Source organism: Stegostoma tigrinum, chromosome 10 (genome assembly GCF_030684315.1).
Source record: "Stegostoma tigrinum isolate sSteTig4 chromosome 10, sSteTig4.hap1, whole genome shotgun sequence".
Lineage (NCBI taxonomy): Eukaryota > Metazoa > Chordata > Chondrichthyes > Orectolobiformes > Stegostomatidae > Stegostoma > Stegostoma tigrinum.
The window spans coordinates 60,665,529-60,679,840 of NC_081363.1; the positions used below are offsets into that span (position 1 = coordinate 60,665,529).

At 39.7% G+C, this 14,312-nt stretch overlaps 1 protein-coding gene across 3 annotated transcripts in view; it reads right to left on the bottom strand.

Annotated features, from left to right (window-relative positions):
- arhgap5 (Rho GTPase activating protein 5) overlaps window positions 1-14,312 on the bottom strand; it is an 82,327-nt gene that overhangs the window by 22,824 nt on the left and 45,191 nt on the right. The gene's annotated exons all lie outside the window — the stretch shown is intronic.

The window sequence follows — 14,312 nt, forward strand, 5'->3', positions numbered from 1 at the left end:
ACTCTTAGGATGATGTAATGGATCGCAAGATATTCCTTGAAGAGCACCTGGCAATAGTTTCCCTTGCTCTTAACTAGCATCAATCATTCAACCAAGTAGCATAAACAGAAAAACTCCAATCATTATCACATTGCTATTTGTGGGACCATTCTGTGTGCAAATTAGTTACTACACTTGTTACATGACAGTGATTACGCTTCTTTTAAAAATACAGTTAATTGGTTCAGAACTTTGTAACAGGGATTATGAAAGTAGATATATAAATTAAACTGTACTCTTGGAATGTTTGCTCTGAGGAATGAATGGACAGCCTGGGATTATTATATTTAGAAGAACAGACTAGTAGGAGATTGAGGTGTACATAATTACATTGGGTCCACATTACAAAGAATAAATGCTCTTTTGCAGATGGACTATCGACAGGGATGGTAGATTTGAAGTAATTGGTATGAGAATTAGAGTAAATTGAGGAGAAATATTTTCCAGTTTTAAAGCAGTGCTTAGGATATTGGATTCAACGCATGGAAGATAGTACAAACAGAAACTGTAATTCCCTTGAGATAATGTTTGGTTATACACTTGAATTTGTGATAAGGCTAAGAATCAAAAAGTGGGATGAAGCCAGATAGTTGTTCTTCATAAACATGATAGACATGTACAGAACAGAAGGTGGCCATTTGGCCTATGATTTTATTTTCATTTTAAAATTACTGATTTTGAAATTGCTCAAATTTGATCACAATCATCAAGAAATCTCAAAGAAAACATTAAACCACACTACCTGAGAAACAATCAGGGTGCGAACAAAGAAACATTTTCTGAAGCAGAGCAGCTCTTTGACACAAAGGATCACAAAGAGCAATTTAATTAGTGGTCAGTTAATTAACTTTGGATATGTCAACAAAAGGCCAGGAGTTCTCCTGCTCTTCATGATCTACTGTAAGATTTCAGCAACACAATACTGGATAATCTTGATTTTTTTTGTTGAAGCCAGAGTCTGCCCATCAGGTTAAAACTTCTGTTTTTTTCCCCCCAATGTACCACATTAAAGTGTGCAACCAAGTGAAACACTTACAATTAATATGTAATGGTAACCTTTGCATGGTAACCTGCAATCTCTAATTATCATTATTCATCTATCCTTCAATTAGAATTCAACAGGTTTCAGAAAAATGGCATGCCAAGTGACAAAGTGATGGAATAAAGGATGTAGTAAAGAATTCCAGACCACCAATCTTCAAAATAATAATCTATTTTTCTTGATTAGTTCAAAGTATTTAATATAATTTACATATTAGTTAAACACAAACATATGATTAAAGTAACAAAATAGATAAACACAGAATGGGTCTCAGGAAAAGCAGCAAACTATTCCAGATTGAGATTAGAATGGCCATTGAGTACATTCCGGATTGAGGTTAATATATTTCTAAATTTGAATGACATTGAGCAATAGGGGTAAAGTGAAGAAAAAAACAATTGAGGTAAACATTAAGCCATCATCTAGAATCACCAACTCTATGCCAATGTTTCTAAATTTCTAAATGTTGGAAATAATATTTTTGTTGGCATTTAAAACACTTTACAGTATAGTGGAGAGTGAAAATGTGTTGAAACAGTCTACAGAAAAATCATCACTTTCTGACTTGATTGTGGTTAACAGGAAGAGCCGATGGAGGGGGAGCTGACAAAATATCTATGGTGCCTGAATTTTGATGGCTGATTTTTTGTTTTTGAAAACTAGGTCCATCCTGGTCTCCTAGTCTAGTTGGCAAACTTCTGCGTTTCGTTGGAGATTGCTGCAACATTGAATGGATTTATACAAATCACTTGAACGGCGATTTATCATGGGATCCATGTTTGAATAATAGATTACATTTCATAAGAAATTAAATAGCTTCCTTAATTTCCCTGTTCTAATTTGACGAGTTAATGCTGTTTGTTCATTGACACTCATCTCCCCTAGACTTGTATTCATCTTCTCCAACTCCGTCAGACTATCACCTGCATTAACTTCATCAAAACCCAAAGTCCAGACTATATCTAATGTCAATAATCTCAATTATCAGCTGCACCTTCACGGAGGATAAACCCACAAAACTCTCAAACACATTTTGACCAAATTTTGTGCCAGACTGCATTTAATGCTGACAGTTGGACGTCAAGTCAAGATTCCATATGATGTTGCAAGTGAACCAAAGTACAACTGCTGACTAGCTCTCTTTCAGTTCAAATCAGTTGGGCTAATGGTCTTCAGAAAATATGCCTCAAATGAAGGGATCACATCTTGACTTATAGTTGAATCAAAGCCACATTTTCACCAAGCTGTGAATTGAACTAAGATGAACTCTGTCTTAAATTTAAAAAAAACGTTTCTCTTATCTATGCCTTCTGTCATTAATATAGGTGCTATGGTTTGACAACTTGAAAATTTTTCTCTCATTGTAAAAATATAAGTGGCAACAAATTACTATTTTTATTCTGACATGAAGGTCTTTATAACAGGGCAGTTACATATATGTTCAACGTAATGTGGCAGCGCCAACATGGTTTTATCAAAAGGAAATCAAGTTTAACCAATTACTGGAGTTCTCTGAAGAAGCAAAGGATGCCATAAATAAACGGAAAACAATGGATGCATTATATTTCCAGAAGGCACGAGATAAAAGCACCACAAAGATTATTGTAGAAAAAACCTCATGATACTGGGGTAATATCATGGTATAGTTGGAAGATTAGCTTGCTAAGAGAAAACAGGAGGAATAATTGGATCTTTTCAGGCTGGAAGGATGTTACATATGGTACGTGGATGTCATAGGGCTCAGTGTTGAGGTGTCAACTCTTTTACAATTTATATAAATGATTTTGAAGAAGGGATTGAAGGTATGATAGCTAAATTTTCTGATGACACAAAGATAGGTAGGAAAGTGAGTTGAGAAGATAATATAAGCAGCCTTTAAGGCACATAGGTAGGTTAAGTGAATGGGCAAAGATCTGGCAAATATGGAAAACTGTGAAACTTTCCATTTTGGCAGAAGGAATTAAAAAAAGCAAGTTAGCTAAATTGTGAGAAGTTACAGAGTTTTGAGATGCAGGGAGATCTGGGTCTCCTAGTGCACAGTTCACAGAAGGTCAGCATGCAAGTGCAGTCAGTTCTGCCGTAACCATTGTTTTGGAAACGTGAAATTGTTATAATGTAACTGACGAATAGTGGAACACTATTTCTAAAACATAAAATTATGTTGACTATAATGTGATTCCATCGGTGTGCATAGTAGGACACGCCGGTTTCGCGCGATCATTTTCCGGGCTTTGTCCTGAATATGTACAATGTTATCACCGAAAAATGTACCAGCCTCACATGATAATTTCGCAGACTTTGTCGTGAAGCATTTTTTGAGAGAGATACAGTACTCCATGATTTTCGTGTTTTGTGTTTGCAAATTCTGCTGTGTTATCCACAAAAATGCGCGGACGAAGTGACAAGAATGTTAGCAAGAAGCATCCTGATGATAAAATTACGAGTGGTGAATGTAAATGAAAGGCTATAGCGCCGGAACAAAAGCTAGATGTTATGAAGTGTTTTGAGCATAATGAGAGAATATGCGATATGGTTCATGTACAAGAATAAAGGGGTCTATGCACCATTAGAGACAAGGCAGAAGAGTTTAAAGTAAGCTGTATTGCTGGAACAAGTCTGAATGCTAGCAAATCTGAGAGGTCACAGACAAAAGGAACTTGAAGTGGAGCAGCTTCGAAGTGTGTGGATAGAAGATCAAATGAAAAGTGATCTTGGCCTGCCTTTCTCACCATAAAAGAGAAAGCCTTATCAATTTATGAAGATCTAACAAAAAAAGCTGAAAATCCTGCAGATGTGCCTGCCTTCAGTGGTAGCTGTGGCTGGTTTGCTGGTTTTAAGAACGACTACACTTTTCATAACTTTAAATTGTGTGGCGAAGCTGCCAGTGCAGACAAAGAGCATGCAATGGTATTTCCATCCACAGTAAAAAAAAAACATTAATTGACAAAGGCCACAACCTAGATCAAATTTTCAATTTGGACAAGACAGGTTTTTACTGGTTTATGAATGTCATCAAAATGCTACATTTCTCTGAATGAAACACATGCTCCAGGCTTTAAGGTGGCAAAGGATCATATGACTATGCTTTTGGGTGCCAATGTCAGTGGAGACTCAAAGCTTAAGATTGTGGTGATGTACCACTCTGCCAATCCATGAATCTGTTCTAGGCATCTACACTAGGTCAAGCAAGAGAAACTGAATGATGGGGCAAACTTTTTCTGTCCTTATTGTTGATATTTTGGAAAATGTTTTTAGAAAATATTGCAAGAAAAAAATTGATTTCAAGATTTTCCTCATCCTAGATAATGCGCCAAGCCATCCTCCCACCATTACTGAGGTTTCTGAAAACATCGAAGTGCTATTTCTACCCCCAAACAACTGCTCTGCGTCAACTCATGGACAAGGGTGCAATAACAGTTTTTAAAGCTTATTATTTAAGGCACACATTTAACAGGCTGATTGCAGCCACTGAGGGTGATAAAGAGTGTTCTTCAATTTTGGAAGAGCTTTAACATCAAGAATGCAATTGACATTATCACGGAGGCCTGGGGTGATGTCAATAAGGACTGTACACATGCAGTTTGGCAGAAGCTTCTCCCAGATGTTTTTTTAAAGGTTTGAAAGGCTTTGATCCATCTGAGGAGCCCCAAAGAATCAAAGAACATTCTGTTGGTCTTGCAATTTAAGTTGGATTTGAAGAAGTGGACACTTAGGTTGTTGAAGAGCTGCTCAAGGTCCACTGTGAAGACCTCTCTACAGCTGAACAACAACAATTTGTCACTTTTTTTTGGGAGCTTGCCACATCTGTCTTGTCTTCTATCCCAAGGGAATTTGAGAAGCTCTTAGAGAACGATTATAATACGAAATGCAGAAGGTTTACAGGTCATGGATAAGATCGTATGTGGCACCCTACAAACAGCTTCTACATTAGAAAAATGGGCAAAGTGGCAAAAACTAGATGTCTTTAAGCCAATTTCTAAGAACAGACAGAAAACAATGAACCAAAGCCATCCACTTCTGGATTAACTATTTTTCACCCTAACCCAGCAATCACAACTGCACCTGAAGATGATCATGGTGGTGATCCTTAGCACCTGCATTAATAACACAGCATCCTCAAACCCTCCTCCCCATCAAGTCATCTTGGCATTTGTTTCATAATAAGGTGTTAAATTTACATTTATTACATTATAAGATATGAATTAAATATTTATTCAATTTGTGCTATCCTTCTGAATGATTTTGAATGAGTCTTTTTGGTGGTCTGCTCCTAACCCGTTTTCCCTTCAGCCCTACTATTTCTGTAGTGCAATTTTCAATAAAGCAATGTTGCGCAGCACTGCAACTAGCACATTATAGAAGAACTGACTGTAATCAGGAAAGCTATTAGAAAGTTATGGCTTACTGCAAGGGGGATTGAATGCAAGACTGAGGAGGTTATGCTTCAGTTATACAGTGCATCGGTGAGGCCACATCATCAGTGTTGTGTCGAGTATTTGCCACTTACAGAACGATGTTACAACATTGGTAGCAGTTCAAAAAATATTTACTAGACTAATATCTGGAATGAATGAACTGTTTTACGTGGAAAGTCTAGCTGGGCTAGGCCTGTATCTTCTGCAGTTTAGACAAGTCAGAAACTACTCAATTGGAACAGAACACAGAACAGTATAGCACAGGAACAGATCCTTGGACCTACAGTGCCTGTGCTGACCATGATGCCATATCTATCTGCCTGCACATAGCCTGTATCCTTTTATGCCCAGTCTGTTTTTTTTAAGTTGCTACCACACCACCTCCCCATAACAGTGCATTCCAGGCACCTACCACCCTGTAAAAACCCTCCCTCACCAGTCTCCTTTTAAAGTTCTCCCAGATCACCTGAAATGTATGTCTCCCAGTATTTGACACTTCAATTTTTAAAAAAATTCCAACAATCCACCGTATCCAAGCCTCTCGTAATTTTATGCACTTCTGTCAGGTTGTCCCTCACCTCTGATGTTTTAGTGAAAACAATCCAAGTTTGTCCAATTTCTCCTCACAGGTAATACACTACAATCCAGACATCTTTGTGAAGTTGTTCTGCATCCTCTCCAAAGCCTTCACATCCTTCCTCTGATATGGCAGCCAGATCAGCACTAAATGTGGCCTAAAGTCTTCTACAGTTGCAACATGATCTGCCAACTTTTATACTCATTTCCCTAACTACTGAAGGCATGTGCCTTATCCATTTGTACTACCAATTTCAGGGACCTATGGACTTGCAGCCCAAATTTCTAAAATCTATATCATGGCGTATCATTTGACAAATTCTGTCTCTATTCACAACTCTGCCAATTTTATTAAACAGACCACCTACATTTTCATCCAAATTATTTACATAAATTACAAATAACAGAGATCTCAGCACTGATCCTTGCCGAGTACTGCTGGTCACAGACCTCCAGTCAGAAAAATACCCCTCCGCAGCTACTTTGTGTCTTCTACAATCATGCCAAGTTTGTGTCCAACTTGCCAACTCACCACAGATCTCATGTGAACTTAATCTTCTGTACCAGCTTACCATGAGGGACCTTGTCAAATGACTCAGTAAAGTCGAAGCAGACAAACATCCACTGCTTTACCTTCAACAATCATCTTCATTACTTCCTCAAAAAACCTCTGTCAAGTTTGAGAGAAAAACCTCCCCTGCATAAAGCCATGCTGACAAAACACAATAAGTCAGTTATTTACATGTTACAAGCAAATCTTATCTCTAAGAATCTTCTCCAATAATTTCCGTGACACTTATATAACATTTACAAATCTATAATTTTCTGGATTTTCCTTGTTGCCCTTCTTAAATAAAAGGAAAACATTGGCTATTCACCAGTGACCTGAACTGGCTGAACTGAATGTAAAGACCTCTGTCAAGGCCCCAGTAATGTCCTCCCTTGTGTCCTTCAGTATCTTGGGATATTTATCTAACTTCATGATTTTCAAGACAGTCAATACCGCCTCCTCAATATTGGAGATCAATGATCCAAGTTCCAGGAAGTCTCTGCAAGAGCTCACCAGGGTAGTGTCCAAGAAGCAACCAGATTCAGCTGCTTTATCTACAACCTCTCCTCCATCTTAAGCTCAGAAGTTGGAATGTTTGTTTATGACTGTATTATGTTCAGAACCATTCATTCCTCATACTCTAAACCAGTCCTTTCCCTGTCTTTAAGCAGTAAGATCACCTTGCTCATAGGGACCCTTATCAGGGTGTTCTCATATACAAAGTGTGTAGGGTTTGTTTCCATCGCAACACTTCAGAAGATCTTGTTCACACTTGTTATGAAAATTTCCAGAAAGCTAACTTCTACATATCAAATCTTGAGGGAACTTGACCAGGTGAATATTAGAAGGATGTTTCCTCTTGTGGTAGAATTTAGAAAAAGGGGTCATATAGTTTAATAGCAAAGGGGCATCCATTTAAAATACAGTAATTTTTTTTCCCCTTGAGGGTTGTAAATCTTTGGGATTCCCTTCCTCAAAAGTAGTGAATACAGAATCTTCAATTTTTTTTAAAGCAGAGGTAGATAGATTCCTCACTACCAACAGGATGAAAGATCATATGCAGGAATATAGAGTTGATGTCAAAATCAGATCAGCTATGATCTTATAGAATAGCTGAGCAGCATCAAGGGAACTACTCCTCCTCCTTATTCATATGTCTGTAACAGGAAACAAACAAGATATGGCTAGGGAAAAGTCAGGGTTGTAAGAAAAATTGAAGACAGAGGTAACTCAACTTTGAGTCCTGAAGGCTATGAAGTGCCTAAATGAAGAGTGAGGTGTTGTTTCTCCAGCTTGTATTCAGCTTTGTTGGACATAGTACCAGGCCTGACAGAAGTGCCAGCATTGCAGCAAGGTGAAATAGCAAGCAACTGGAAGGTCACGGGCAATTCCTGTGGACAGAAAGCAGGTGTTGCACAAAGTTTTAAATGGGTGCCCCCTTATTTTTAAACTGTGACCCCATGTTCTGCATTTTGCCTTGCCATTGCTGAAAATTCGTTCAGGGAAATAAAAAACTCTTTCATCAACAATTACCTTTAAGTTGCAAGGTATGCATCTAGTCAGCATTTACTCCCTCCTCAACTTCAAGTTGTTTTAAAAGTTCCATTTGAAGAAGTTGCTTCACCCTCTTAAATTGCGACAACTCAAAAGATTCCCACCTTTCCCTCATTCAAAACTATAATTAATGAAATTCACCATCAGCTCTGATCATCAGTTCAAATACTCAATCAGTGCTCTCATTTCACCATAACAGGACTGCAGATATGGACACAGGTGCGATTGTTGATATTCATCTTAATTTAATATTTCCTAATCGTATTCTCAGTAGATTCAGTCAAGTTCAAGAACTTCCCAGTAACAAACACGGGATTACCTTGCTCAAGACAACTAAATACCTTAAGCTTAATCTCTAAGTTAGTGGCCTTCCTCTTAGCAGACAAGGGAGTTGAACTAGATGGTCCCTTAAACAGTATCATCATTAATTTTACACAAAAGCATACATTACAGTAGGATGGATGCACAACTTTCAATGAACGTCAAACAAAACGTGAAGTAAATGAAAATAACTGCACAATCTTCAACATTTCTGACTAATTTCAGCACTATATACAGAATTAGAACATTTATTGATACATATGCAGTCATGACTTGAGCTTCAAAGTATTAAACTTTAAGTAACCCCTTCATGATTTTATCCCAAAACTTTTGGTCTGGGACCAACATTAACTCTTCAGTCCAAGGTAAGCAGATGTTCATCTGCACATCTGCCAATGTGGTATACTGTATCCATTGTACCCGGTGCGGGTTCCACTATATTGGGGAAACCAAGCGGTGGCTTGGGGACCGCTTTGCAGAACACCTCCGCTCAGTTCGCAATAAATAACTGCACCTCCCAGTCGCGAACCATTTTAACTCCCCCTTGCATTCCTCAGACGACATGTCCATCATGGGCCTCCTGCAGTGCCACAATGATGCCACCTGAAGGTTGCAAGAACAGCAACACATATTCCGCTTGGGAACCCCGCAGCCCAATGGTATCAATGTGGACTTCACAAGCTTCAAAATCTCCGCTTACCCCACTGCATCCCAAAACCAGCCCAGCCTGTCTCCACTTCCCTAACCTGTTCTTCCTCTCACCCATCCCTTCCTCCCACCTCAAGCCGCACCTCCTACTTACTACCTCATCCCACCTCCTTGACCTGTTCGCCTTCCCTGGACTGACCTATCCCCTCCCTACCTCCCCACCTATACGCTGCTCTCCACCTATCTTCTTTTCTCTCCATCTTCGGTCTGCCTCCCCCTCTCTCCCTATTTATTCCAGAACCTCTCCCCATCCCCCTCTCAGATGAAGGGTCTAGGCCCGAAACGTCAACTTTTATGCTCCTGAGATGCTGCTTGGCCTTCTGTGTTCATCCAGCTTCACACTTTGTTATCTTGGATTCTCCAGCACCTGCAGTTCCCATTCTCACATCATAATACATCCTATCCGTTTCAGAAATACCTGTTAGGTGCAGCTATCCTATTCCAGAGACTTCACAAGACAGCCCAAAACTAAGAGCAGTCTTACAGATGCAAAAGCTCAAAATCAGGTTCAAAAACAGAAGTTCCTGGAAAAGTTCAGCAGGTCTGGCAGCATCTGTGAAGGACAAAATCAGAGTTAAGATTTCAGGTCCAATGACCCTTCCTCAGACAAGCTGGAGGAACACCACCTCATTTTCCATGTGGGGACCCTGCAGCTCTCTGGGCTCAATATTGAGTTCAATAATTTTAGGGCTCAACTTTCCCATGTCCTAGCACCCTAACCCACACACCAGGCCTTGCTATCACATAGCCTACCATTATACACAACCTATTGCTAGTGATTAACAGTCCCTGTTAATAGCTATTCACCCTCCTAGCCAGATCATGATCAACTCCTTCATCTGTTCACCTGCTCTTCTCTCTCTTTGGGCTCTACCTTTTATCCAAATGTTTACTCTTTACCCCATCCTGCTAAAGAAAACAGTTTGAGGAAGGGTCACTGGACCTGAAATGTTAACTCTGATTTTTTTCTTCACAGATGCTGCCAGACCTGTTGAGCTTTTCCAGCAACTTGTTTTTGTTCCAAAACTAAGAGTGTTTTTCTTCCAATTAAAAGTTCCAAAAGATTCCAACAAATATCAAAGCCTCACTGTTTATATTGCTGAGTCACAAAACAAACAGACGCCCATTAGTGGAGCACAGAAAACCATTCACATCAAACCCATGGCTCAAAAACTGTTTTAAAAGAAGACACCATAGTTTCAGAAATACTTATCAATATTCATTGCTCATCTCTGATGATGTAGCAACCATGGAGACCTAGGACAAAGAAGGGCATGTGATAGTATTAAATATTTTATTCCTGGATAGAAAATGTACATGAAAAATAGGAAAGGCATTGGGATGGCAGTACTGATTAATGATAACATTGCAGTATGAAACAGACAAGCTATCCCAAAGGAGTCAAAGACAGAAATTGCATGGCTACAACTAAGTAACAAAAAAGGTGCCATTATGTCAGAGTGTAGGCTGAACAGTACCAAGTAGTGGGAATAATAAAATACCAACACTGTGGAAACATTTAGACCACAGGATCTTTATTATATGAATACAGACTTGGAGCGAAGTAGTGCAGAGATAGAGAAAGGCAAGAATTCTTAAAGTATGATCAGGAGAACTTCCTATAGTAGCATTTTTCCATGCTAATGTCAACCTATACCTAATTCTTGTGAACGAGCCAGGCCAAGTGTCAGTAAGGGAACATTTAGAGAGCAGCAATCCTACTATCGTGAGGCTTCACCTGGATACAGAAAAGGACAAGGAACAATCCAGAGTAAGATTAATTCACTGGAAGAAGAATCAATATAGGTCAGATAAACAGGATCAAATGTTGGTATTTATTTAGATAACTGAACAATGGGCTGCCCTTGAAGAGAAGTTATGGCTTATTCCCACAGAGGTAAAGATGTACAGAAAACAAATCCAGGAGTGCCCTGGATGAAGGAAGAGATAGGTGATTAAGACAAGCAAAGTATGCTTCTGGCAATGCCACGTGGATAATATAACAAAAACCTTGGCTGAAGATTCAGAGTAGGAGTGAAAAGTGAACAAGAGAAGCCTAGACAGTATGAGAAAAGACTACCAGCTAAACTAAACTACACAATCAGTAAAAGGGCAGTGTAAGGAAGAGGCTAAAAAAATGAATCACAAATCTTTCCGGTATAGGTAGCCATTCCACCCATCATGTCTGTACTGGCTCCCAAAAAAGCTACCCTCTTCAAATGTCTCTCTGTAGCCCTCTAACTTCATCCCTTTCAAAAAAGTATCCAGGAATCTTAGGTTTTGGAGTAGATCTGCAGCTCGAGTTGTGGGTGTTGAGGTTGGTTGGCTCGCTGAGCGAGTTTGTTGTTCCGCAGACGTTTCGTTACCGTGCTTGGTAACATCCTCAGTGCAGCCTCAAATGAAGTGACGGTGTGTTTTCGCACCCGGTTTTTAAACTCTGGGGTCCATTGCGATGCCTCACTTCCAAGTTTCCTCCTTAGTGGAATGTATATGGGGTCGAGCTCAATGTGTTTATTAATAACCTGCTTCATGGAATGCCATGCTTCCAGGAATTCTCATGCTTGTCTCTGTCTAGCCTGTCCCAGGATCTAGGTCTTGTCCCAGTCGAAGTTATGGTTCTCCTTATCCATGTGGATTGAGATGAGTGAGTATTGGTCATGTCTTTTTGTCGCCAGTTGGTGTTCATGTATTCTTGTTGCTAGTTTCCTTCCTGTTTGTCCAATCTAGTGTTTCTCGCAGGCTCTGCAGGGGATCTTGTAGATGACATGGTCCTATCCATGGCAACAGACCCCAGAGTTTAAAAACCAGGCAGGAAAACACACCGCTGTTTCATTTGAGGTTGCACTGAGGACGTGAACAAGTAACGAAATGTCTGCAGAACAACATACCAGCTCGGCGAGCCAACCAATCTGAAAATCTATGGAATCCTATGGAATGTGCCTCTTCCACTCTTCCAGGCTGTGCATTCCAAATCCTAACAATTCTCAGAATGAAGAAGTTTCTCCTCATATCACCCCTAGCTCTCTTGCTGACAAGCTTGAAGTTGTGACTAATTTGTGAAGTTGTTGAAACAAGAAGCACTGTCGTGAGGTATTAAACAAGTATCTTGCATCCGTCTTTATCAAGCAGGATGATGCTGTGCAAGTAATCATGGAAGAGGAAGCAATTCAGACACTGAACATTTGATAATAACTGATGAGGAGACCAGGGGATGTGATAAGGGACCAGGGCTGGATGAGACACATCCAAAGATACCGAAGGAAGTTAGTGTAGAAATTGCAGAGGCAAGGACCATAATTTTCCACTCTTCTTGAGACTCGGGCTGGCACCAGAGTATTGGAGACTTCCAATGTTACATTCTTGTTCAAAAAGGATGCAAAGATAAATTCAGCTTGGCTTAACCTCAGTGGTAGGGTCCTTCATGAAATAGTAATGCGAGACAAAACTAACGGCCAATTAGGCAAACACAGGTCAACGGGTTTGCTAAAGATAAATACTGTTATACTAACCTGGTATTTTTGAAGAGATAACTAAGAAGGTAGAAAAGAGCAAGTCAATTGATGTGATTGTACACTGATTGGCAAAAAACAGGTGATAAAGTGCTGCACAACAGAACTATAACTCATGAAATACGTGAAACAGTGGCAATATGACATAACATTGTCAGAGTAAAAATAAAGCGGTGGTTAAGGGATGTTTTTCAGACTGAGGAGTGATCTATAGGGGAATACACAGGGTTGGTATGAGGACCTTTGCTCTTCCTGATTATATATACGAAAGTGGTGTATGGGACACAACTTAAAAATCTATTTTTAAGATTTAAAACAGAGCTACACAAAGCTTAAACATATTTCCACCAGTGCAGTGTAGTACAGAACTTTGAAAGTCCTAGATAGTGTGGTACAATGAGCAGAGACGTAGCAGACAAAATTTTACTGTCGTATGAAGTGATTCATTTTGGTAGGAACAACAGATTACAATATAACATAAAAGGTATAATTCTGAGAGCAGAAGCAGAGAGGCCTTGGGATGTGTTTTCATAAATCACTAAGTGGGAGGAAGGGTGCAGAGAACATTTAATAAAACATACTACAGGGGAAGAGCCTCTTGTGGCACAGTTGCAGTGGTCCTACTTTGGACCAGGAGGCCCAGGTTCAAGTTCCACTTGCTCCAGAGGTCTGTAATAACGTCTCTGAACAGATTGACTAGAAAAATAGGTTAAAATTTTAAAAAGTCATACTGCAACCTGCGGTTTATTAATAAGCATATCAAGTACAAAAGCAGGCAGGTCACCTTAAACACATACATAACACTGGTTCAGTCTCAACTGGAATACTGCACCCAATTCGGGGAAAGACATGAAAGCATTAAAGAAAAAAATGCACAAGAAATTTCCATATGTTTTCACACAGAAGTATTTAAATTCACCAGGGTTTCGAACAGTAGGAAGCAAAAGAGAGAAAAAGCGCCAGAGGGAGCGTGAGAAAGAAAGAAAAAAAAAAAGAGAGGGGGTGAGGATATGGGAGAACACAGAGGAGGGATGGGGGAGAGGGAGGCACACCTCAGAGAAATTAGGCCATTCAGTCCACTGAGTCTGCTCCATCATTGATCATGGCTGGTATGTTTCTCTGCTCCAATCTCTCCTGCCCTCAGCCCATAAGCCTTGAGTCCCTTACGAATCAGGAACCTATCCTTCTCTGTCTTAAAGAAACTCAATGACTTGTTATGCATAGCCCTCTGCGGCAATGAGTAGCACAGAGAATCCACCATCTGTGAGAAGAAATTCATTCTCATCAAACGTCACCTTTCACCCTGAGGCTATGCCCTCAGGTCATGTTTCTCCTACTTGTGGAACCATATTATCAATCTCCACTCTACTCAGGTTCTCAGATCTCCTTCCTTCATTTTCGAAACTTCATCAAATACAGACAGGGTCTTCAATCATTCCTCTCATGACATGTTCTCCATTCTCAGGATCATTCTTCTCAATCATCTCTTGAGCCCCTCTATAGGCAGCACGCACACCCTTCCCTAGATATGGGGGCCCAAAATCCTTCACAATATTTGATTTTGGTTTGACCATAGCGTCAGCAGTGCATCTCTGTTC